Source organism: Aotus nancymaae, unplaced genomic scaffold (assembly GCF_030222135.1).
Source record: "Aotus nancymaae isolate 86718 unplaced genomic scaffold, 86718_ANA_hifiasm-v0.15.2.pri h1tg000004l, whole genome shotgun sequence".
Classification (NCBI taxonomy): domain Eukaryota; kingdom Metazoa; phylum Chordata; class Mammalia; order Primates; family Aotidae; genus Aotus; species Aotus nancymaae.
Window position 1 is genome coordinate 61,506,717 of NW_026988415.1, and position 24,246 is coordinate 61,530,962.

At 37.9% G+C, this 24,246-nt stretch overlaps 1 pseudogene; it reads right to left on the minus strand.

Annotated features, from left to right (window-relative positions):
* Positions 1-511: 511 nt before the first annotated feature.
* On the minus strand, positions 512-9,150 carry LOC105729860 (cyclin-dependent kinase 1-like; annotated as a pseudogene).
* Between the last annotated feature and the right edge of the window lie 15,096 nt (positions 9,151-24,246).

Here is a 24,246-nt window from a genome sequence, read left to right on the forward strand (position 1 = left end):
CACTATATAAAGCATAAGTTGACAGAACTTAAGGAAGAAATAGGCACAAATGGAATAATAATAGGATACATTAATGCCTGCCTTCAACAACGTTGTATTAGTCCATTTTCATGCTGATATAAAGAACTTCCTGATAGTGGATAATTTATAAAGAAAACAAGTTTATTTGAGTAGTTAATCATGCCTTGGGAGGCCTCAGGAAACGTACAATCCTAGTGTAAGTGCAAGCAAACACATCCTTCTTTGCCTGGTGGCATAAAGGAGAAGTACCAAGCAAAGGGGAAAAAGCCCCATATGAAACTATCAGATCTCGTGAGAACTCACAATCACAAGAACACTATGGGGGACTCACCCTCATGATTCAATTACCTCCCAATGCGTACCTCCCATGAAAAGTGGAGATTATAGGAACTACAATTCAAGATGATATTTGGGTTAGGACACAAGCTGAACCACATCATTCCATCCCTGAGCCCTTCCAAATCTGATGTTCTTATATTTCAAAACACAGTCATGCTGATGGAAGAGTTGGGCTCCCACGGCCTTGTGCAGATTTGCCCCTGTGGCTTTGCAGTGTACAGCCCCACTTCCAGCTGCTTTCATGGCTGCTTTTGAGTGTCACTTTTACCAGGCACACAGTGCAAGCTGTTGGTGGATCAATCATTCTGGGATCTGAGGATGGTGGCACTCTTCTCACAGCTCCACTAGGGAGTGCCCCAGTGGGAACTGTGTTGGGGGTTCAACTCTACATTTTCCTTCCACACTGCCCTAGTAGAGGCTCTCCATAGGGGCTCCACCCCTGCAGTAAACTTGTGCCTGGGCATCCAGTTATTTCCATACATCCTCTGAAATGTAAGCAGAGCTTTCCAAACCTCAATTCTTGACTTCTGTGCACCTGCAGGCTTAACACCACATGAAAGTTGCCGAAACTTGGGACTTTCATCCTCTGAAGCCAAAACTAGAGCTGTACCTTGGCCCTATGTAGCCACTGCTAAAGCATCTGTGACACAAGGCACCAGCACACAGAGCAGGGGGGCACTAGTTCCAGGCTAAGAAATTATTTTTTCCTCCTAGGTCTCCAGGCCTGTGATGGGAGAAGTTGTCATGAAATCATGCCCTGGAGACATTTTTCCTACTGTCTTGGTGTTTGACATTTGGCTCCTTGTTACTTATGCAATTTTCTGCAGCAGGCTTGAATTTCTCCTGAGAAAATGATTTTTTCTTTTCTATTATATCAACAGGCTGCAACTTTTCCAAACATTTATGCTATGCTTCCTCTTGAATGCTTTGCTGCTTCCGAATTTCTTCTGCCATATACCCTAAAGTCATCTCTTTCATTCAAAATTCCACAGATCTGAAGGGCAGGAGCAAAATGCTGCTAGTCTCTTGCTAAAGCATAGTGAGAATCACCTTTATTCCAGTTTACAAGAAGTTTCTCATATCTATCTGAGTACAGCTCAGACTGGACTCCATTGTCCATATCACTAACAGTATTTTGGTCAAGGTCATTCACAAGCCTCTAAGCAGTTCCAAACTTTCCCATATCTTTCTGTCTTCCAAGCATTTCAAGTTTCTAGTAAGTCCCAAACTTTCCCACATTTTCCTTTCTTCTTCTGAGCCCTCCAAACTCTGCCTGTTACCCAGTTCCAAAGTCACTTCCATATTTTCAGATGTCTTTATAGCAGCATCCCATTCTCTGTGGTACCAATTTACTGTATAAGTTTATTCTTATGCTGGTACAAATAAATTCTCAACACTGGGTAATTTATAAAGAAAAGAGGTTAAATTTACTTACAATTCTGCATGGCTGGGGGCCTCAGGAAACCTACAATCATGGCAGAAGGGGAAACAAACACATCCTTCCTCGCATAGAGGTAGGAAAGAGAAATGCCAAGTGAAGAGGGAAAAGCCCATAATAAAACCATTGGATTTCATGATAAATCACTCATTATCAGGAGAACAGCATGGGGAACCACTCATATGATTCAATTACCTCCCAACAGGTCCTTCCTATGGCACACAGGGATTGTGGGAATTACAATTCAATATGAGATTTGTGTAGGGACACAACCACACCATATCAAATGGATAGGAAAAAATCAATAAGGAAACAGCAGGTCTGAATAACACTTTAGACAAAATGAACCTAAAGGATATGCAGAGAGCATTTCCCCCAACAGCAGTACAATATGCATTCTAGACAAGCACATGATACATTCTCCAGGATATATCAAATGTTAGGTCACAAAATAAGTCATAACAAATACAAGAAAACTGAAATTATTCCAAGTATCTCTTTCAATCAAAATTGCATCAACTAAGAAAGTAATGAATGCTTATATTAAAGAAGAAAGAGGCCAGGTGTGGTGGCTCACGCCTGTAATCCCAGCACTTTAGGAGGCTGAGGTGGGTGGATCACAAGGTCAAGAGACTGAGACCATCCTGGCCACATGGTGAAAGCCTGTCTCTACTAAAAAATACAAAAATTGGCTGGGTGTCGTGGCACATGCCTGTAGTCCCAGCTACTCAGGAGGCTGACACAAGAGAATTGCTTGAACCCAGGAAGCAGAGGTTGCAGTGAGCTGAGATCATGCCACTGCACTCCAGTCTGGCACCTGGAGACAGAGCCAGACTCTGTCCCCCCCCCCAAAAAAAAAAAAAAAAAAAAGAAGAACAAGAAGAAAGATTTCAAATACCCAATGAAATTTTACCTCAGAAAATTAGTAAAAAAAATGAAACAGCCAAAAAAGGACACAAAATAAAATAGCAGTCCTGTAAAGATTCTAATTCTGGCCTCACTTCATTACTGGGAGTGCCCAAAGCTCTGAAAATCCTGGAGAGTTGATCAACTTCTGAATCCTCATGGAAAAGTGGTTTCTTTTTTTTGTTTTATTGCATTTTAGGTTTTGGGGTACATGTGAAAAACATGCAAGATTGTTACATAGGTGCATATGTGACAGTGTGATTTGCTGCCTTCCTCCCCTTCACCTATATGTGGCATTTCTCCCCATGTTATCTCTCTCCAACTCCCCACCCCCCGCTGTCCCCCCCACTCCCCCCCAACAGACCCCAGTGTATAGTGCTCCCCTCCCTGTGTCCATGTGTTCCCATTGTTCAACACTCGTCTATGAGTGAGAACAGGTGGTGTTTGATTTTGTGTTCTTGTGTCCTGAATGGTTTTGCCTATGTTTTCTTCTAGGGTTTTTATGGTTTTAGGTCTTATGTTTAAGTCTTTAATCCATCTGGAGTTAATTTTAGTGTAAGGTGTCAGGAAGGGGTCCAGTTTCTGCTTTCTGCATGTGGCTAGCCAGTTTTCCCAACACCACTTATTAAACAGGTAATCCTTTCCCCATTGCTTGTTTTTATCAGGTTTGTCAAAGATCGGATGGTTGTAGATATGTTGTGTTGCCTCCAAGGCCTCTGTTCTGTTCCATTGGTCTATATCTCTCTGTTTTGATACTAGTACCATGCTGTTTTGATTACTGTTGCCTTGTAATGTAGCTTGAAGTCTGGCAGCATGATGCCACCAGCTTCGTTCTTTTTGCTTAGAATTGACTTGGCTATGCGGGCTCTCTTTCGGTTCCATATGAAGTTTAAGGTGGTTTTTTCCAGTTCTGTGAAGAAGGTCATTGGTAGCTTGATGGGGATAGCATTGAAGCTGTAAATTACTTTGGGCAGTATGGCCATTTTCACAATATTGATTCTTCCTAACCATGAACATAGAATGTTTCCCCATCTGTTTGTGCCCTCTCTTATTTCATTGAGCAGTGGTTTGTAGTTCTCCTTGAAGAGGTCCTTTATGTTCCTTGCTAGTTGTATTCCTAGGTATTTTATTCTCTTTGTAGCAACTGTGAATGGCAGTTCGTTCTTGATTTGGCTCTCTTTATGTCTATTATTGGTGTATAGGAATGCTTGTGATTTTTGCACGTTGATTTTGTATCCTGAGACTTTGTTGAAGTTGCTTATCAGTTTCAGGAGATTTTGGGCTGAGATGATGTGGTCTTCTAGATATACAATCATGTCGTCTGCAAATAGAGACAATTTGACTTTTCCTTTCCTAATTGAATACCCTTTATTTCTTTTTCTTGCCTGATTGCTCTGGCTAGAACTTCCAGTACTATATTGAATAGGAGTGGTGAGAGAGGGCATCCTTGTCTAGTGCCCGATTTCAAAGGGAATGCTTCCAGCTTTTGCCCATTCAGTATGATATTGGCTGTCGGTTTGTTGTAAATAGCTTTTATTATTTTGAGATACGTTCTTTCAATACCTAGTTTATTCAGGGTTTTTAGCATAAAGTGCTGTTGAATTTTGTCGAAGGCCTTCTCTGCATCAATTGAGATAATCATGTGGTTTTTGTCTTTGGTTCTGTTTATGTGGTGAATTACATTTATAGACTTGCGTATGTTGAATCACCCTTGCATCCCCGGGATGAATCCTACCTGATCATGGTGGATAAGCTTTTCGATGTGCTGCTGCAATCGGCTTGCCAGTATTTTATTGAAGATTTTTGCATCTATGTTCATCATGGATATTGGCCTGTAGTTTTCTTTTCTTGTTGAGTCTCTGCCGGGTTTTGGTATCAGGATGATGTTGGTCTCATAAAATGATTTGGGAAGGGTTCCCTCTTTTTGGATTATTTGGAATAGTTTCAGAAGTAATGGTACCAGTTCCTCTTTGTATGTCTGGTAGAATTCGGCTGTGCACCCATCTGGACCTGGGCTTTTTTAAGGTGGTAGGCTCTTAATTGCTCCCTCAACTTCAGAACCTGTTATTGGTCTATTCAGGGTTTCAACTTCTTCCTGGTTTAGGCTTGGGAGGAGGCAACTGTCCAGGAATTTATCCATTTCTTCCAGATTTTCTAGTTTATGTGCATAGAGTTGTTTGTAATAATCTCTGATAATGGTTTGAATTTCTGTGTAATCTGTGGTGATATCCCGTTTATTGTTTTTTATTGCATCTATTTGGTTATTCTCTCTTTTCTTTTTTATTAATCTGGCTAGTAGTCTGTCTATTTGGTTGATCTTTTCAAAAAACCAATTCCTGGATTTATTGATTTTTTGAAGGGTTTTTCGTGTCTCTATCTCCTTCAGTTCTGCTCTTATCTTAGTTATTTCTTATCATCTGCTTGGTTTTGAGTTTTTTTGATCTTGCTCCTCTAGCTCTTTCAATTTTGACGATAGGGTGTCAATTTTAGATCTCTCCTTGCTTCTCATGTGGGCACTTATTGCTATATATTTTCCTCTAGAGACTGCTTTAAATGTGTCCCAGAGATTCTGGTATGTGGTGTCTTCATTCTCATTGGTTTTGAAGAACATCTTTATTTCTGCCTTTATTTCATTGTTTATCCAGTCAACATTCAACAGAAAGTTGTTCAGTTTCCATGAAGCTGTGTGGTTCTGGGTTAGTTTCTCAATTCTGAGTTCTAACTTGATTGCACTGTGGTCTGAGAGACTGTTTGTTATAGTTTCCATTCTTTTTCATTTGCTGAGGAGTGATTTACTTCCAATCATGTGGTCAGTTTTAGGTAGGTGTGATGTGGTGCTGGGAAGAATGTATATTCTGTGGATTTGGGGTGGAGAGTTCTGTAAATGTCTATTAGGTTTGCTTGGTCCAGGTCTGAGTTCAAGTCCTGGATATCCCTGTTAATTTTCTACCTCATTGATCTGTCTAATATTGTCAATGGTGTGTTGAAATCTCCCACTGTTATTGTGTGGGAGTCTAAGTCTCTTTGTAAGTCATTAAGAACTTGCCTTATGTATCTGGGTGCTCCTGTATTAGGTGAATATATATTTAGGATTGTTAGCTCTTCTTGTTGCATTGATCCTTTTACCATTATGTAGTGTCCTTCTTTGTCTCTTTTGATCTTTGTTGCTTTAAAGTCTATTTTATCAGAGATGAGAATTGCAACTCCTGCTTTTTTTTGCTCTCCATTTGCTTGGTAAATCTTCCTCCATCCCTTTATTTCGAGCCTTTGTGTATCCTTGCATGTGAGATGGGTTTCTTGGATACAGCACACTGATGGCTTTTGGCTTTTTATCCAATTTGTCAGTCTGTGTCTTTTGATTGGGGCATTTAGTCCATTTATGTTTAGGGTTAATATTGTTATGTGTCAATTTGATACTGCCATTTTGATGCTAGCCGGCTGTTTTGCCTGTTGGTTGATGCAGATTCTTCATTGTGTTGATGCTCTTTACCATTTGGTGTGTTTTTGGAGTGGCTGGTACTGGTTGTTCTTTTCTATGTGTAGTGCCCCTTTCAGGAGCTCTTGTAAAGCAGATCTGGTGGTGATGAAATCTCTGAGTACTTGCTTGTTCACAAAGGATTTTATTTTTCCTTCACTTATGAAGCTTAGTATGAAATTCTGGGTTGAAAGTTCTTTTCTTTAAGGATGTTGAATATCGGCCCCCACTCTCTTCTGGCTTGTAGGGTTTCTGCTGAGAGATCTGCTGTGAGTCTAATGGGCTTCCCTTTGTGGGTAACCTGACCTTTCTCTCTGGCTTCCCTTAGCATTTTCTCCTTCATTTCAGCCCTGGTGAATCTGACGTTTATGTGCCTTGGGGTTGCTCTTCTTAAGGAATATCTCTGTGGTGTTCTCTGTATTTCCTGGACTTGAATATTGGCCTGCCTTGCTAGGTTGGGGAAGTTTTCCTGGATAATATCCTGAAGAGTATTTTCCAGCTTGGATTCTTTCTCTTTGTCACATTCAGGTACACCTATCAAACGTAGATTAGGTCTTTTCACATAGTCCCATATTTCTTGTTGACTTTGTTCATTTCTTTTTACCCTGTTTTTTCTAATCTTGACTTCTCATTTTCTTTCATTGAGTTTATCTTCGACCTCTGATATCCTTTCTTCTGCTTGGTCAGTTTGGCTGTTGAAAGTTGTGCATGCTTCACAAAGTTCTCGTGTTGTGTTTTTCAGCTCCATCAATTTACTTATATTCCTCTCTAAGTTGTCCATTCTCGTTAGCATTTCATCAAATCATTTTTCAAGGTTCTTAGTTTCTTTGCATTGAGGTAGAACATGTTCTTTTAGCTCATGGAAGTTTCTTATTATCCACTTTCTGAAAGCTAATTCTGTCATTTCATCACACTCATTCTCCATCCGTCTTGTTCCCTTGCTGGTGAGGAGTTGTGATCCCTTGTAGGAGGAGAGGTGTTCTGGTTTTGGGTGTTTTCATCCTTTTTGCGCTGGTTTCTTCCCATCTTTGTGGATTTATCCACTTGTCGGCTTTGTAGTTGTTGACTTTCTGATTGGGTCTCTGAGTGGACGTCCTGTTTATTGTTGATGAAGTTATTTCTGTTTCTTAGTTTTCCTTTTAACTGTCTGGCCTCTCTGCTGTAGGACTGCTGAGGTTCACTCCAGGCCCTGCTTGCCTGGGGATCACTTGCCTCAGCTGCCAAACAGTAAAGGTTGCTACCAGTTTCTTCTTCTGCTTTATCCCAGAAGGACACCTGTGAAATGTCAGTCTGAGCTCTCCATTATGAGGTAACTCTTTGGATATACGAGGTTCAAGGAGCTGCTTGAGGAAACAGTCTGTCCTTTATATTAGCTCAGGTACTGAGCTGTGAGCCCCGTTGTTCATTCAGAGCTGCTGGGCAGGTAAATTTAAGTCTGCAGCAGCAGAACTCATAACCCCCCCTTTTTTTCCCAGGTGTTCTGTCCCAGGGAGTTAGGGCTTTATGAGTTTCCGCTGTGCTGCTGCCTTTTTTTTTTCTTCAGGGCTGCCCTGCCCACAAGGAGGCAGCCTAGTCACTCTCAGCCTGCAGAGGCTTTGCTGAGCTGCTGTGTGCTCTGCCCAGCTGCCATGTGAACTTCCCTGCAGTCCTGTTTATATGGGTGTAGTTAGAACTGCCTCCGCAATGTTGGCCCGCCTCTGTAATGACGGACTGTCTCTGTAATGGTGGGTTGCCTCGGCAATGGCAGGCTGCCTCAGGAATGGTGGACACCTCTCCCCAACAGAGTTGGACCATCCCGGGTTCAGCTGTGCTTTCTGTGAAACTCTCAACCTAGAGCATTTCCAATTGCTGGTTTTTGTTTTTGTTTTTGATTTTGTGGGGGTGGGACCAGCCAGGCCTGATCTCCTGGCTCCCTGCCTCAGAGCCTTTTGTTTTTCAGTTGAATGGTGGGCTCTCTCCGAGATGTCCTGGTCGCCCGTTGAATAGGCGCTGCGATCTGTGTGATTTCCCATGTGGCGACCCACTGCGCCGGATGAAACCGTGGCTCTGAGATTTGTGGCGCTTTTTTTGTCTGGGAATCTCCTGGCCTGGCTCCCTGTTTCAGCTCCCCTTGCTGGCTAAGTGGGAACACAGTCCCGTTTACTCCGCACTGGGAGCCACTGCACCAGGGTGCAGGCAAAACAGCCGCACCGGCCAAAACAGCCACCCTGGCAACCCGTGGGGCTCCTCCGCCTGGGAATCTCCTGGTCTGTGGGCAATAAAAATCCGTCTGGAAATGCGGCATCCACTCACCCTCTGCACTTTCACTCGGAGCAGCAATCCTGAGCTGCACCTAACCGGCCATCTTGGAACTTCCTCCAGAAAAGTGGTTTCTTAGTTGCTAGTTCAGCAAATATGGTGCCTATACTCCAAATGTCAACTGGAATCGAGTAATGAGCTGACCCCAGCAATACTTCTGGTGATCTATACTGGAGTGTTACTACCTCATCTGTACATATGCTAAGAGGTATTCCAAAATCTCTGACAAAGCCAAAATCAGCCAGTTTAATATTTCCTTTGTCATCAATCAAGAGATTTTGAGGTTTTAAGTCTCTGTGAAGAACTCTTCTAGAGTGACAAAACACAACCCCTGTAGGATTTGGTATAAATAACTCTTAACCAGTGAAGAATCCATGTATTGACCAGGAGGGATAGAATCCAAGTATTTCTTCAGATCCATGGAAAGAAATTAAAAGATGAGATATAACCTGGAATCCTGCATAAGCTCATTTTGAAGACTGACTATATTTGGATGATGAAGTCCTATTAATAGAGAAATTTCCCTAATTGCCATAATAGGAACCCCTTCCTCTTCACTTTCTGGTCTGAGTTTTTTGATGGCTATCACTTGACCTGTAGCTTTGTGTCTACCCTTATACACAACTCCATTGGTACCTTCTCCAATTTCCTCTATTTTGGTATACTTTTCCATAGTTAGTCAATAGGTATGGTAGATTCCGGTTTATCATCCTACGGCAGCTGTAGAGGCGATTACCACAACTGTGTCACTTTCCGCTCAACTTCCAAGAGCCAGCTTTGAAATGAAGTGTCAAAAACTTGGATGAAAATGGCTTGGATTGGCTCTCATAAATGTTAATCTACGATCCAGCCGAATGAATTTCTGGCAAGATGACACTGAATCATCCATATTTTCACGATTTGGACAATCAGATTAAGAAGATGTAGCTTTCTGACAAAAAGTTTCCACATCTTATATCAAGAACAGATGACTGTGTTTTTATTGTTAACTCTATTTTTGTCTTATATATTTCTCTTTGTTGTCAAATTTAAGCTGTTCTTCATTTTCTAATTTCAAAAGTATAATTTAAAAATGTAAATATTCTATATTAATTTAAGTATAATTCTGTTTATGTGTGTAGGTCTCACTGTACCAACTATTTGTTACTATAATAAAACTATAATATTGATGTCAGGAAAATAAAATAAAATAATAAATCATAGAGGAGAAATAAAATGAGAAACAGAAAAAATAAAATATTAAAATAACAAAATTAAGTTACTTTTAAGAAATAAAATTAACACTTAGCTAAAGATAGATATAATAGTAGCACCACATAATTATCTCAATAGAAGCAGAGAAGAAGGCCTTCAACAATATTTAACACCGCTTTATGCTAAAAACTCTCAATAAACTAGGTATCAATGGAATGTATCTGAAAATAATAAAAGCTATTTATGACAAAACCACAGCCACTATCATGCTGAATGGGCAAAAATTGGAAGCACTCCCTTTGAAAACTGGAACAAGACAAGGGTGCCCTCCCTCAACACTCCTAATCAATATAGTATTGGACATTCTGGCCAGAGAAATCAGGCAAGAAAAAGAAATAAAAGGTATTCAACTAGGAAAAGAGGAAGTCAAATTGTCTCTATTCACAGATGACATGATGGTATATTTAGAAGACCCCATCGTCTCAGCCCAAAATCACCTTAAGATGATAAGCGACTTCAGCAAAGTCTCAGAATACAATATCAATATGCAAAAATTACAAGCATTTCTATACACCAATAACAGACAAACAGAGAACCAAATCATGAGTGAACTCCCATTCACAATTGCTATGAAGTGAATAAAATACCTAGGAATGCAACTAACAAGGTATGTGAAGGACCTCTTCAAGGAGAACTACAAACCACTGCTCAAGGAAATAAGAGAGGACACAAACAGAGGGAAAAATATTTCATGCTCATGGTTAGAAAGAATCAATATTGTAAAAATGGCCATACTGCCCAGAGTAATTTATAGATTCAACACTATCCCCATCAAGCTACCATTGACCTTCTTCATAGAACTGGAAAAAAAAAATTTTAAACTTCATATGGAACCAAAAAAGAGCCCACATAGCCATGACAATCCTAATCAAAAAGAACAAAGTTGGAAGCATCATGCTACCTGACTTAAAACTATACTACAATGCTAGAGTAATCAAAACACCACAGTACTGGTACCAAAACAGAAATATAGACCAATGGAACAGAACAGAGGCCTCTGAAATAACACCACATATCTACAAGCATCTGATATTTGACAAACCTGACAAAAGCAAGCAATGGGGAAAGGATTCCCTGTTTAATAAATGGTGTTGGGAAAATGGGCTAGCCATGGGAAGAAAGCTGAAACTGGACCCTTTCCTTACATCTTTTACACAAACTAACTCCAGATGGATTAAAGATTTAAACATAAGACCTAACACCATAAAAACCCTAGATGAAAACCTAGGCAATACCATTTAGGACATAGGCATTGGCAAGGATTTCATGACTAAAACACCAAAAGCAATGTCAACAAAAGCCAAAATGGACAATGGGATCTAATTAAATTTAAGAGCTTCTGCACAGCAAAATAATCTTTCATTAGAGTGAACCAGCAATCAACAGAATGGAAAAAAAAATTTGCAATCTACTCATATGACAAAGGGCTAATATCCAGAATCTACAAAGAACATAAACAAATTTAGAAGAAAAATATAACAACCTCATCAAAAAGTGGGCAAAGGATATGAACAGACACTTTTCAAAAAAAGACATTTATGCAGCCGACAAACATGAAAAAAAGCTAATCATCACTGATCATTAAAGAAATGAAAACCAAAACCACATTGAGATACCACTCACGCCAGTTAGAATGGTGATCATTAAAAAATCTGAAGACAACAGATGCTGGAGAGAATGTGGAGAAATAGGAAGGCTTTTACACTGTTGGTAGGAGTATAAATTTGTTTGACCATTGTGGAAGACAGTGTGGTGATTCCTCAAGGATCTGGAAATAGAAATACCATTTGACCCAGCAATCACATTCCTGGGTCATAATTTGTTTAATTTATATCCAAAGGATCATAAATTGTTTTACTATAAAAACACATGCACACTCATGTTCATTGTGGCACTATTTACAATAGTAAAGAATTGGAACCAACCCAAATGCCAATCAATGACAGATTGGATAAATAAAATGTGGCACATATACACCATGGAATACTATGCAGCCATAGAAAAGGATGAGTTCATGTCCTTTGCATGACCATGGATGAATCTGGAAACCATCATTCTCAGCAAACTGACACGAGAACAGAAAACCAAGCACTGCATGTTCTCATTCATAAGTGGGTGTTGAAGAGTGAGACCACATGGATTCAGGGAGGGGAATATCACACACTGAGGCCTGTTGGGGGGTTGGGGGGAATAGGGAAAGGATAGCAGCAGGTGGGGAGATTGGGGACGGGTAACATTAGGAGAAATGCCTAATGTAGATGACGGGTGAATGGATGCAGCAAACCACCATAGCATATGTATACCTATGTAGCAATCCTGCACAAACTGCACATGTACCCCAGAACTTAAAATATAATAAATAAATAAGAAGAAGTGTAAAAAGGAGATGTTACAACTGATTACACCGAAATAAAACGACCGTAAGGTATCATTTGAACAATTAAATGTGAACATATTGGTAACCTAGAAAAAAAAGTAAAATGCATATAAACGTACAACCTACCCAGATTGAATCAAGTAGAAATAGAAAACCTGTGTAGACCAACTAGAAGCATATTGATTGAAGCAGTTGAACAATGAGAACACATGGACACAGGGAGGGGAGCATCACACACTGGGGTCTGTTGGGGGGGAGTAGAGGAGGAACAGTGGGGAGTGGGGATTTGAGGAGGGATAACATGAGGAGAAATGCCAGATATAGGTGATGGAGAGGAAGGCAGAAAACCACACTGCCATGTGTGTACCTATGCAACAATCTTACACATTCTTCACATGTACCCCAAAACCTAAAATGCAATAAAATATATAATAATAATAATAATAAATGGCAACAAAGGAAATTCCAGTAGTAGATGACTTCATTGTTGAAGTCTACCAAACATTTAGTAAAGACCTTATATCAATTGCTCTTAAATTCTTTCAACACTTTCAAATTCATTATGAAGACAGTATCACCCTGATAGCAAAGTCATAAAAGATACCACAAGAAAAAAAAGTGTGTTGGGATTATAAGCATAGCAAGGAAATACAGTCAAGGAAGTACATTCATGTTTATTACTGATAACATATTGAGACATATCAGAATTAAAGCAATGTCATACAATTTTTGAGAACACATACAAATAACACATTTATATGAATTCAGCCCAAGCAAAGCCAAAACTATTTTTATAATTTTACACTTGAATCACTCTCCTTATGATTTTAATATGTCAAATAAGCCAAATATTTCTCTTTTGAACTTTAGAGGACTTAATATTTAAGAATTAACTAGATTAAAAAGGTATAATAAAGTATTTGACTTTGGAACATTTGGCAAATAGCAAATGATTAAACACTTGATTTTATCAAGTAATGTCTTATGTTACTGTAAATCATTTATTTAGTCAAAATAGTAGCTTTACATTTTTTTACAAGTTACACATCTTTACTTATTAACAGAGCTGTAAGGGCAGAAAAACTACAGTTACTGTCTCTGAGATTTGGACCTGGAATATAAGGGGGATAGGTACTGATGGGTGTTAGTCCAGGAGGTCCACAATAGGAAAAAAATAAGTTAGTGAACAACTTCCTCTCCAGTTATTAGGGAAGGATAGATACATAACCACAGATAAAGTTTTACTTTTCCCAGCATACCCAGGGGGCATGTGTAACTCCACATGTCCCCAGGCCTTACCTAAAATTTAACAGTTCTAAACCAAGAAAATTGAAAAATTATTAAAAGTTCTAAAATAGCTCATGACCATAAAGCATTTAGTAAACCTAATGCTTGTTCTGCATAATTTAGACCAAATGTCCAAATATGAAGACACATTTATTTATTTGTTTGAGATAGAGTCTCACTCTGTCACCCAGGCAGGAGTGCAATGGCACAATCTCGGCTCACTGCAACCTCCACCTACCAGTTTCAAGCAATTCTCCTGCCTCAGCCTACCGAGTAGCTAGGACTACAGATGTGCACCACTGTGTTAGGCTATTTTTTGTATTTTTAGTAGAGATGGGGTTTCACCATGTTGGCCAGGCTTGTCTTGAATTCCTGTCCTCAGGTGATCTGCCCGTCTTGGCCTCTGTAAGTACTGGGATTACAGGCAAAGACATTTTTATTTTATAGATAATCTTTAAAAGGTTTTATTAAACATTTCTAAAGTTACATGAACTAAAGGGTATTAATATTTTATCCTGTACCTAAAAACCTAATAAAGACAGCATATGAATGATAAAATTTTATTTCTTAAGCTAGTTACCAAAAAGACAAAGAAATACTTTCTTCAGTGTGACTGTTTCTCCTCATGGGAAGCCCATATAAATACGTTGGAGGTCAAACTTAAAAAAAATAGCATTTGAATTTAATCAGAAACAGGAATTCTATGTTCAGGGTTATGAATATAGCAGGGAAATACATGACTCTTAGGAACAGCATAAGAAGTGTTCTGATTATATTGAGAATTTAGACATAACAGGAAAAGGCAGGAGTACAGAACTAAGTTATGTTAGAGGAAAATGTTGCTTTAAGTATATGATTTTAAAAAAAATTTTAAGATAAACATTTAGTATTTGGCCATAATAACACTTGGTACTGGAGGAAAAAATTACAGGAACTGACAAAAAGCTGGAAAAAATCATTATCTCAGACTTTCTTCAGGAGAGAAAGAGCTGAAAACACTGAAGTACAGCAAATGTGAACTTCTGAGATATAATTTTGAGAAGTTTTTAAAAGAACCAAGTCATAAAATTAAAAGTAAAACTTCTTATAATTTCATTAAAACCAGATTAATACTTTAATAAAACTTTATTTTAACAGAGGGGGCCAATGTTTGAAAGACTATCATAAATAATTTTCTTCCAATTATAATAAACTTAATGACATAAAAAATTCCTTCCATAAATTTATCTTCACAAATCTTATCACAACTTCACAGACCATCTATGATACTTCTCCAAAATATCACTCTTTTTTAAACAACTGGTCAGTTAACTTTAGAACAAGCATTTAACCACACAAGATTTTTTTTATACAAAATTGTATTTTCTTTATGACCTGCTTTATGAAAAACACATCTTTATATTCATAATTTTCTTTATATTTCCTTTACTCAACTTACTCTTTAGGTTTTGAATACTTTGCATCCTCTTTGTAGAAAGTTTAAGGTTTGTACTGCCTGTTCATGTGTGAGCTCTGTGAAGGTGGGGCAGAAGAGTAAGTAATTTATATACTGTAGAATTTCTCCCTCATCAAGAGGTAGCTCAGTTAGATTTTTTGCTAGGGCCTGTTTGAATAAATACAGGCTGTTTTTCAAACTCTCAATTAGGGCTTTTCGGGTTGAAGTTCTTGGGCATAAGTTTGGTTTATGTGGCTTCCCCAGGAGAAATAGGGATGTTGGAGGGGAAAATGAATTTAGAAGTTTGGTAAATATTAATAAGGCACCCATTTTGGAAAGTACATTTTTACACAAAAGGAGTTTGGGCCATTTAGACATTACCAAGGATGGGTGAGCAAACAGCAATTGGTCCCTTAAGTAATAAAAATGGGGTGGAGGCTGGGCACAGTGGCTCATGCCTGTAATTCCAATACTTTGGGAGGCGCAGGTAGCTGGATCACCTGAGGTCAGGAGTTCAAAACCAGCCTGGCCAACACGGTGAAACACTGTCTCTACTAAAAATACAAAAAGTAGCCAAATGTGGTGGCAGATGCCTGTAATACTAGCTACTGAGGAGGCTGGGGTAGGAGAATCACTTGAACCTGGGAAGCAGAGGTTGCAGTGACCTCAGATCGTACCACTGCACTCCAGCCTGGGTGACAGAATAAGACTCCATCTCAAAAAAAAAAAAAAAATGTGAAGGAGAATGTGTATTTTTTTTTTTGGGAGGGGGAGGGCATTGTCACTTGTCCTCATTACCCAACAGGATTTTGGACAAAAGTTGCCCAGAGAAGGAGATTAGCATAGGGTAATCAGCTCTTGAATATAAAAGTAAATTTATAATCTTACCTGCCATCTTTAGAGTTTCATTGGTTTCAGGTGTTTTTTTTTTTTTTTTTTTTCAATGATGATGTCAGATCTCAGGTGCAGCTGAGGCAGAGGACCACTTCAGCTCAAATTCATCACTGGATTGGGATTTGGCCTGGAGCCTTTTGTCTCTCGAGACAGCTCCTTTTCCTGTGGCCAAGCTTGGGTCAGAGAGGAAAAGCCATTTGGTTATTTCTACTATTTGGCACATTAGGACAGTTTACCTTTCAGTGGCCTGGCTTTCAGCTCTCATAGCAGTTCCCTGGGAGCTGATTTTTAGGGCAACCTGGAGGGGCCTGGCTAACTTGTAAAACAGCCAGTAATTGATTCTGTCTCCTGTCTTTCCATTTCTCCTTCTTTTTGGCCCTGTTATCCTCATCCTGATTTCGGTTATAAAAGATTGAGGAAGTCAATTTGAGGATTTCTGACATATGGACTTTGGGTCCTAAGTGATTTTTGTAATTGTTTTCTTAATGTCTGGGGCAGCTTGGGTAAGAAAGTAATGCTTTAGGACTAGTTGTGCTTTGGAGAATCCTGGGTCTAGTTTGGTATGTTTGATAACAGTTTCTTGCAGCCTTTTGAGAAAGGTTGTGGGGTTTTTATTTGGCCCTTGGTCTATGGTAGCTAACTTGTAATTTCCAGGTTTGATGTTACTCCTTTTGATTGCGTCTGCTAGGCATAGGAGCATATTATTTCTGGCCTGTATTTCTATCTAGGTATTGTAGTTCCAATTAGGGTCCTGTATGGGAACAGCTGTAGTTACCATGAGGTAGACGGCATCTGCCAAGTGTAGCTTATCCTTGCAGCAGAATGCTGGCTTATATATGCTTTTTTCCCCCTTGGGAAGGGCTTGTTTCATAAGGATGAACAAGTTAATAAAAATGTAAGAGTTAATTGTTGGAAGTCCTTCATGAGCTTCTCAGTGTCAGCTGAGAGCTGTCCTAAGTTTTCTTTAACTTGACAAAGGTCTTGTATAGAAGAGGGGACCTGGACTTAGCTGGGTCCGGGTGGCTCACTAATAATTTATATTTGTCCTTCACATGTTTCCAAAGAAAGAGGAAAATGAATCAGAAAGTGCCTGAATTGGAAGTGTTTTTTTTTTTTTTTTTTTTTTTATTTTATTTTATTTTATTATTATTTGACCTTTTCCAGGGAACCTGAATCCTTTAAGAGGCCAGTCCTGCAGTCAAGCCAGGGATATTAGGCATCCATGTCCTCTTTGGCTCAATTCCCAGGAATCCCTCATGCTCCCCTGGACAAGCTTGTCCTGAAGTGGGTGTCCATGAAGCAACTCTCTTCTTGAGGGAGTGTTTATTGCTTAAGCATCTGTAGCCATTGGGGCTTTGGAAAAGGGAAAGCTTTTGGAATCCTTGGAACAAATAAGCCCAATTTTAGGAAGACAAGAATGTTGGTGTCTAACTGAATTGTTTTCTGTCTTTATTTTTCAGGGAAGGTGTGAATGGTCACACCCATTAGGTTTCTTAGGTTTCACAAAGGGAGTCTGGTCAAAAAGACCTTTTACCCAGAAATTAAGGTTTTCTCTGTGTAAATAAAAAAATTCCATTTGTCTTGGACAAATGGAGAGGAATTCTGACATACACACCAAAAAGGACCTCCAAATCAGCCTGGTGGGTCAAAGGTAAAAGTGAAGAAAAGAATGTGAGAAAGCCCTGCCAAGAACGAAGGGACAGCAGGGAAGGGGTAAGCAGTCTGATCTTTGAGGCTTATAGGTGAGCAAGGGAGGGAGAGAAAAAACTTCACCTTTAAGTGGCAAGAACAGCATTAAACAGTGCAGAAAAATCAGAAGCAGTCAACCTGGGGACTCAACCACCCCTGGCACTTACCTCAGAGAACAGTTCACAGGCAAGGCCATCTGAGCCACAGCATCGCAGCATGTTACCAGAAAGTGTGATAATCCTTGGTGGTTGTCTAACTTGAAAGATAGAATTCAGACAAGAGATGCATAGCAAGGGTTGAGTAGCAGAGTGTATTGAAGGAAGACAAAATACATTCCTAGAGAGGAGTAGAAAACAGCGCCAGGCTGGTCCAGTTGGAATATTAGTAGTAGAAGTAATAGTAGTAGTAGTAGTAGTAGTAGTAGTAGCAGCAGCAGTAGCAGCAACAGCATTGTTCATTTAAAGAGAGGGTACACTCTGAAAGAAGAGACAGAGCAGGCTGCACAACAGAATGAGCCAGCAACAGCTAGTGCTGGAATATTCTCTTTATGAGAATATTACAATTTTTTATAAATGGTCAAGGGGGTGTAACTTGTGACCATGTTTTAAGAATCTCTTTGGGCATGTATGCTCTGTGGTTGTATGTGCTAGTACACACACTGCATATCTTATTAGCACATAAAATCTCCACCCAGGCATCTGTTTTATGCTATTATAATGAACAAAAGGCTATTTTAGGGTGAATTTTTGGAGGAATGCGCATGCTTATCAGTGGGGAAAATTCCACCATGGTTATCTCTGGCTGGGGCCGGATAAATCCCCTTCAAAACTAAAGGACCTAAATATCAAGTTCTCATGGCCACAAATAAGGGAACAAAGGACATAAGGAGCTATTTGAGAAAAAAGGATGGGAGGAACATGAGTATTTAAAACTACCTGTTGGGTACTATGGTTAGTACCTGGGTGACAATCTGTACAAAATCCCACATGACATGCAATTTACCTGTATAACAAACATGCACATGTATCTTTGAACCTAAAATAAAAGCTAAAAAATGTTTTGGATAAGATAAAAATGTTATTAAAATTGAAAAAAGAGAACACTACCAACTAATATTCCTGATTAACATAGATGCAAGAATCCCTAACAAACTACAGGCACACTTAATCCAATGAAATATCAAAAAGATTATACATTTTGATCAAGGAAGATTAATTTCAGGGATGCAAGGATGGTCCAATATACACAAATTGATACATGTGATCCATGATATCAACCAAGTAATGATAAAACTATATGATTATCTTCATAGATACAGAGAAAATATTCGATAATATTCAACATTGTTCGTGGTAAAAAAAATTGGCAAATTAGATTTCCAAGTAAAATACCTCAAAACAATAAAGACCATATATAACAAACACACAGCTAACTTTAACTGAAAAAGGAAATATTGAAAGCTCTTTCTCTGAGATCTGTAATAAGGCAAAGATGCTCACTTTCACTCCTTTTATTCAACATGAATATTTTAAGTCTTAGCTAGAGAAATCATATAAGAAAATAAATACAATACATTCAAATTGGAAAGAAAGAATATTGTCTATGTTCGTAGATGATACAATCTTATATTTAGAGAATCTAAATGACACCACCAAAAACTGATACAGTTGACAATGAAATCAGTAAAGTTGCAGGATACAAAATCAACATATAGAACTCAGTAGCATTTTTATATGCCAACAGTTAACAATCTGAAAAAGAAATTAAGAAAACATTCTCATTATCAGTAGCTATAAAAATATATACCTAGGCATAAATTTAAACAAAGTAAAAGATCTGCACAAAAAAACCTGATGAATAAAATTGAAGAGAACACAAAAAATGGAAAGATAATCTGTATTCATGAATTGGAATAATTAATATTGATAAAATATCCATAACATCCAAAGTGATATACAGATTCAACAATGTAGCTATCAAAATACCATTAACATTCTCAGCAGAAATATTACTATAAACCATTTTATCATAAGGATACATGCAGGTTTATGTTCATGGCAGTACTATTCACAATAGCAAAGACATGAAATCAACCTTAGTACCTATTAGTTTTAAACTGTATAAAGAAAATGTGATATTTATACACCATGGAATACTATGCAGCCATAAAAAGAACAATATCATGTCCTTTGCAAGGACGTGGATGGAGGTGGAGAACATTATTCTTAGCAAATTAATGCAGGAACAGAATATCAAACATTGCATGTTCTCACTTGTAAGTGGGAGATAAATGATGAGAAGACATGGACACATAGAGGGGAACAAGGTGCACTGGCGACTACTGGAGGGTGGAGGGTGGGAGGAGGGAGAGGATAAGGAAAAATAACTCGTGGATCCTAGTCTTAACACCTGGGTGATGAAATAATCTTGACAACAAACCCCCATGACACACATTTACCTATGTAACAAACAAACCTGCTCATTTTTCACATGTACCCCTAAATTTAAAATAAAAGTTAAAAAAAATCTTAATATTTACAGGAAACACAGAAGGAAACATTATATAGTCAAAGCAATCCTGAGCAAAAGGAACAAGGCTGGAATCATCAAACTACCTGACTTCAAAATATACTACGAAGCTCTAATAATAATAAAAAGGTATCAGCATAAAAAAGGCACATAGATCAATGAAGCAGAGTAGAGAACACAGATCTAAATGAATTTATTTACCACCAACTCATTTTTGTCAAAGTGCCCAAGAATATTCATTGCAGAAATGGCAGTCTTTTTATAAATGGTGGTGAAAAAATAAATACACAGAAAAATAAAATTAACCCTTATTTTTCACCATATACACAAATAAAATGAAAGTAGATTAAAGAGAGATGGAAAATACAAGATTATGAAACTATTAGAAAAGAATATTAAGCAAATACTATAGGACATTGCTCTGGGCAAAGAGTTTTTTGTTAAGACCTGAAATGCACAGGCAACCAAAGTTAAAACAGGCAAATGGGACTACGGTAGAATATAAAGCCTCACACATCAAAGAAACAATCATCAGGGTGAACAGACAACCTAAAAAATGAGAAAAACGTATTTGTAAACCATCCTTCAGACAAGAAATTATTATCCAGGAAATATAAGCAATTCAAATAACTAGGTAGCAAAAGTGCAAATAATTCAATTCAAACATAAGAAAATAAAATGAATTGACATTTCTCAAAATAAGACATACAAATGGCAAAGTGGTATATGAAAAATGTTCAACATCATTAATCATAAAGGTAATGCAAATCAAAACTTCAGTGAGACATTTCACCCATGTTAAAAATGGCTACTATCAAAAAGCAAAATATAACAGATGCTGCTGAGGAAGCAGCAAAAGGAGAATTCTCATAAATATTGGTGGGATACAAATTAGTGCCACAATTATGAAAAATAGTATGGAATTGTGTATTTTTTTCCTTTTTTTAAAAAAAAGTTTTAGTTTAAGTTTTGGTATACATGTGCAGAACGGACAGGTTTGTTACATAGGTATATGTATGCCATGGTGGTTTGCTGCATCTAACAACCTATCATATAGGTCTTAAGCCCTGCATGCTTTAGGTATTTGTCATAATGCTCTCCCTTCCCCTTGTTCCCCATTCCGTGACAGGTCCCAGTGTGTGATTTTCCCCTCTCTGTGTCCATGTGTTCTCATTGTTCAACTTCTATTTATGAGAGAACATGCAGTGTTTGGTTTTCTGTTACTCTATTAATTTGCTGATAATAATGGCCTACAGCTTTATCCATGTTTCTGCAAAAGACATGAACTCATTCATTTTATGGTTGCATAGTATTCCCTGTTGTATATGTGCCACATTTTCTTTATTCAGTCTATCATTGATGGGCATTTGAATTGGTTCCAAGTCTTGCTATTGTAAATAGTGATGTGATAAACATATGCGTACATGTGTCTTTATAGTAGAATAATTTATTATTCTTTAAGTATACACCCAGTAATGGGATTGTTGGACAAATGGTATTTCTGATTCTAGATCCATGAGGAATCCCCACATTGTCTTGGACAATGGTTGAACTAATTTACACTCCTATTAACAGGGTAAAAGTGTTCCTATTTTTCCAAATCCTCACCAGCATCTGTTGGTTCCTGACTTTTTAATGATCATCATTCTATGTGGCATGAGATGGTATCTTATTGTTGCTTTGTTTGGTATTTATCTAATGACCAGTGATGATGAGCTTTTTCCCATGTGTTTGTTGGCTGCATAATGTCTTCTTTTGAGAAGTGTCTGTTCCTATCCTTCACCTACTTTTTGATGGGTTTGTTTGTTTTCTTCTTGTAAATTTGTTTAAGTTCCTTGTAGATTTTGAATATTAAACCTTTTTCAAATGGGTAGCTTGCAAAAATTTTCTCCCATTCTGCAGGTTGCCTGTTTACTCTGATGATAGTTTCTTTTGCTGTGAAGAAGCTATTTAGTTTATTTAGATCCCATTTGACAATTTTGGCTTTTGTTTCAATTGCTTTTGGTGTTTTAGTCATGAAGTCTTTGCCCATGTCTATGTCCTGAATGGTATTGTCTAGGTTTTCTGCTAGGGCTTTTACAGTTTTGGGTTTTACATTTAAGTCTTTAGTCCGTCTTGAGTTAATTTTTGTATAAGGTGTAAGGAAGGGCTTCAGTTTCTGTTTTCTGCATGCAGCTAGCCAGTTTTCACAGCACCATTTATTAAATAGGGAATCCTTTCCCCATTTCTTGTTTTTGTCACATTCGTCGAAGATTGGATGATTTATATTTGTGGTGTTATTTCTGAGATCTCTCTTCGGTTTCATTGGTCTATTTGTCTGTTTTGGTACCAGTATAATGCTGTTTTGGTTACTGTAGCCTTGTCGTATAGTTAGAAGTCAAGTGGCATAATGCCTCCACCTTTGTTCGTTTTGTGTAGAATTGTCTTGGCTATACAGGTTCTTTTTTGGCTCCATATGAAATTTTAAATAATTTTTTTTATCATTCTGGGAATAAAGTCACTGGTAGCTTGATGGGAATAACATAGAATCTATGAATTACTTTTTTCCCATTTGTTTTTGTCCTCTCTTACTTTCTTGAACAGTGTTTTGTAGTTCTTTATGAAGAGGTCCTTCACATTCCTTGTAAGGTGTATTCCTAGGTATTTTATTCTCTTTGTAGCAATTGTAAGTGGGAGTTCAGTCATATTTTGGCTCTCTGCTTGTCTTTTTGGTGCATAGGAATGCTTGTGATTTTTTCACATTGATTTTGTATCCTGAGACTTTGCCAAAGATGCTTATCAGTTTAAAGAGTTTTGAGGCTGAGACAATGGAGTTTTCTAAGTATACAACCTTGTCATCTGTAAACACAGTCAATTTGACTTCCTGTCTTCCTATTTGAATATCTTTCATTTCTTTCTCTTGACTGATTGCCATGGCCAGAACTTCCAATACTGTGTTGAATAGGATGGTAATAAAGGGAATCCTTGTCTGGTCCAAGTTTTCAAAAAGAATGCTTCCAGATTTTGCCCATTCAGTATGATATTGGCTATGAATTTGTCATAAATAGCTCTTATTATTTTGAAATATGTTCCATCAGTACCTAATTTATTGAGGGTTGTTAGCATGAAGGGATGATGAATTTTATTGGAGGCCTTTTCTGCATCTATCAAGATAATCACACGGTTTTTGTCATTGGTTCTGTTTATGTGATGGATTACATTTATTGATTTGCATATGTTAAACCTGCCTTGTATGCCAGCAACAAAGCCAACTTCATCATGGTGGATAAGCTCTTTGATATCCTGCTGGATACGGTTTGCTAGTACTTCATTGAGGACTTTTGCATCAATGTTTATTAGGGATATTGGTCTAAAATTATTTTTTGTTGTTGTGTCTCTGCCAGGTTTTAGTATCAGGATGATGCTGGCCTCATAAAATGAGTTAGGGAGGAGTCTCTAATAGTTTCAAAAAGAATGGTGCCAGCTTCTCTTTGTACCTTTGGTAGAATTCGACTGTGAATCCATTTGATCCTGGGCTTTTTATGTTGTTGTAGTTTAGTAGGCTATTAATTATTGCCTCAATTTTAGAACTTGTAATTGGTCTATTCAGGGATTCGACTTCTTCCTGATTTAGTCTTGAAAGGGTGTATGTTTCCAGGGATTTATTCATGTTTTTCTACATTTTATAGTTTATTTGCATAGGGGTGTTTATAGTATTCTCTGATGGTAGTTTGTGTTTCTGTGGAATCAGTGGTGATATTCCCTTTATCACTTTTTATCATGTCTATTTGATTCTTCTCTCTTTTCTTCTTTATAAGTCTAGCTAGTGGTTCATCTATTTTGTTAAACTTTTTAAAAAACCAGCTCCTGGATTCATTGATTTTTTAAGGGTTTTTTGTGTCTCTATCCCTTCAGTTTTGATCTGATTTTAGTTATTTCCTGTCATCTGCTAGCTTTTGAGTTTGTTTGCTTTTGCTACTCTAGTTCTTTTAATTGTGATGTTAGGGTTTCAATTTTAGATCTTTCCTGTTTTCTGTTGTGAGAATTTAGTACTATAAATTTCCCTCTTAACACTGCTTTAGCTGTGTCCCAGAGGTTCTGGTATGTTGTTTCTTTGATCTCATTGGCTTCCAGAACTTCTTTATATCTGTCTTAATTTCATTATGTACCCAGTAGTCATTCAGGAGCAGATTATAGATTGTACAATTTCCATGTAGTTGGTGGTTTTGAATGAGTTTCTTAATTTTAAATTCTGTTTTGATTGCACTGTGGTCTGAGAGTCTGTTTGTTATGATTTCTATTATTTTGCATTGGCTGAGGAGTGT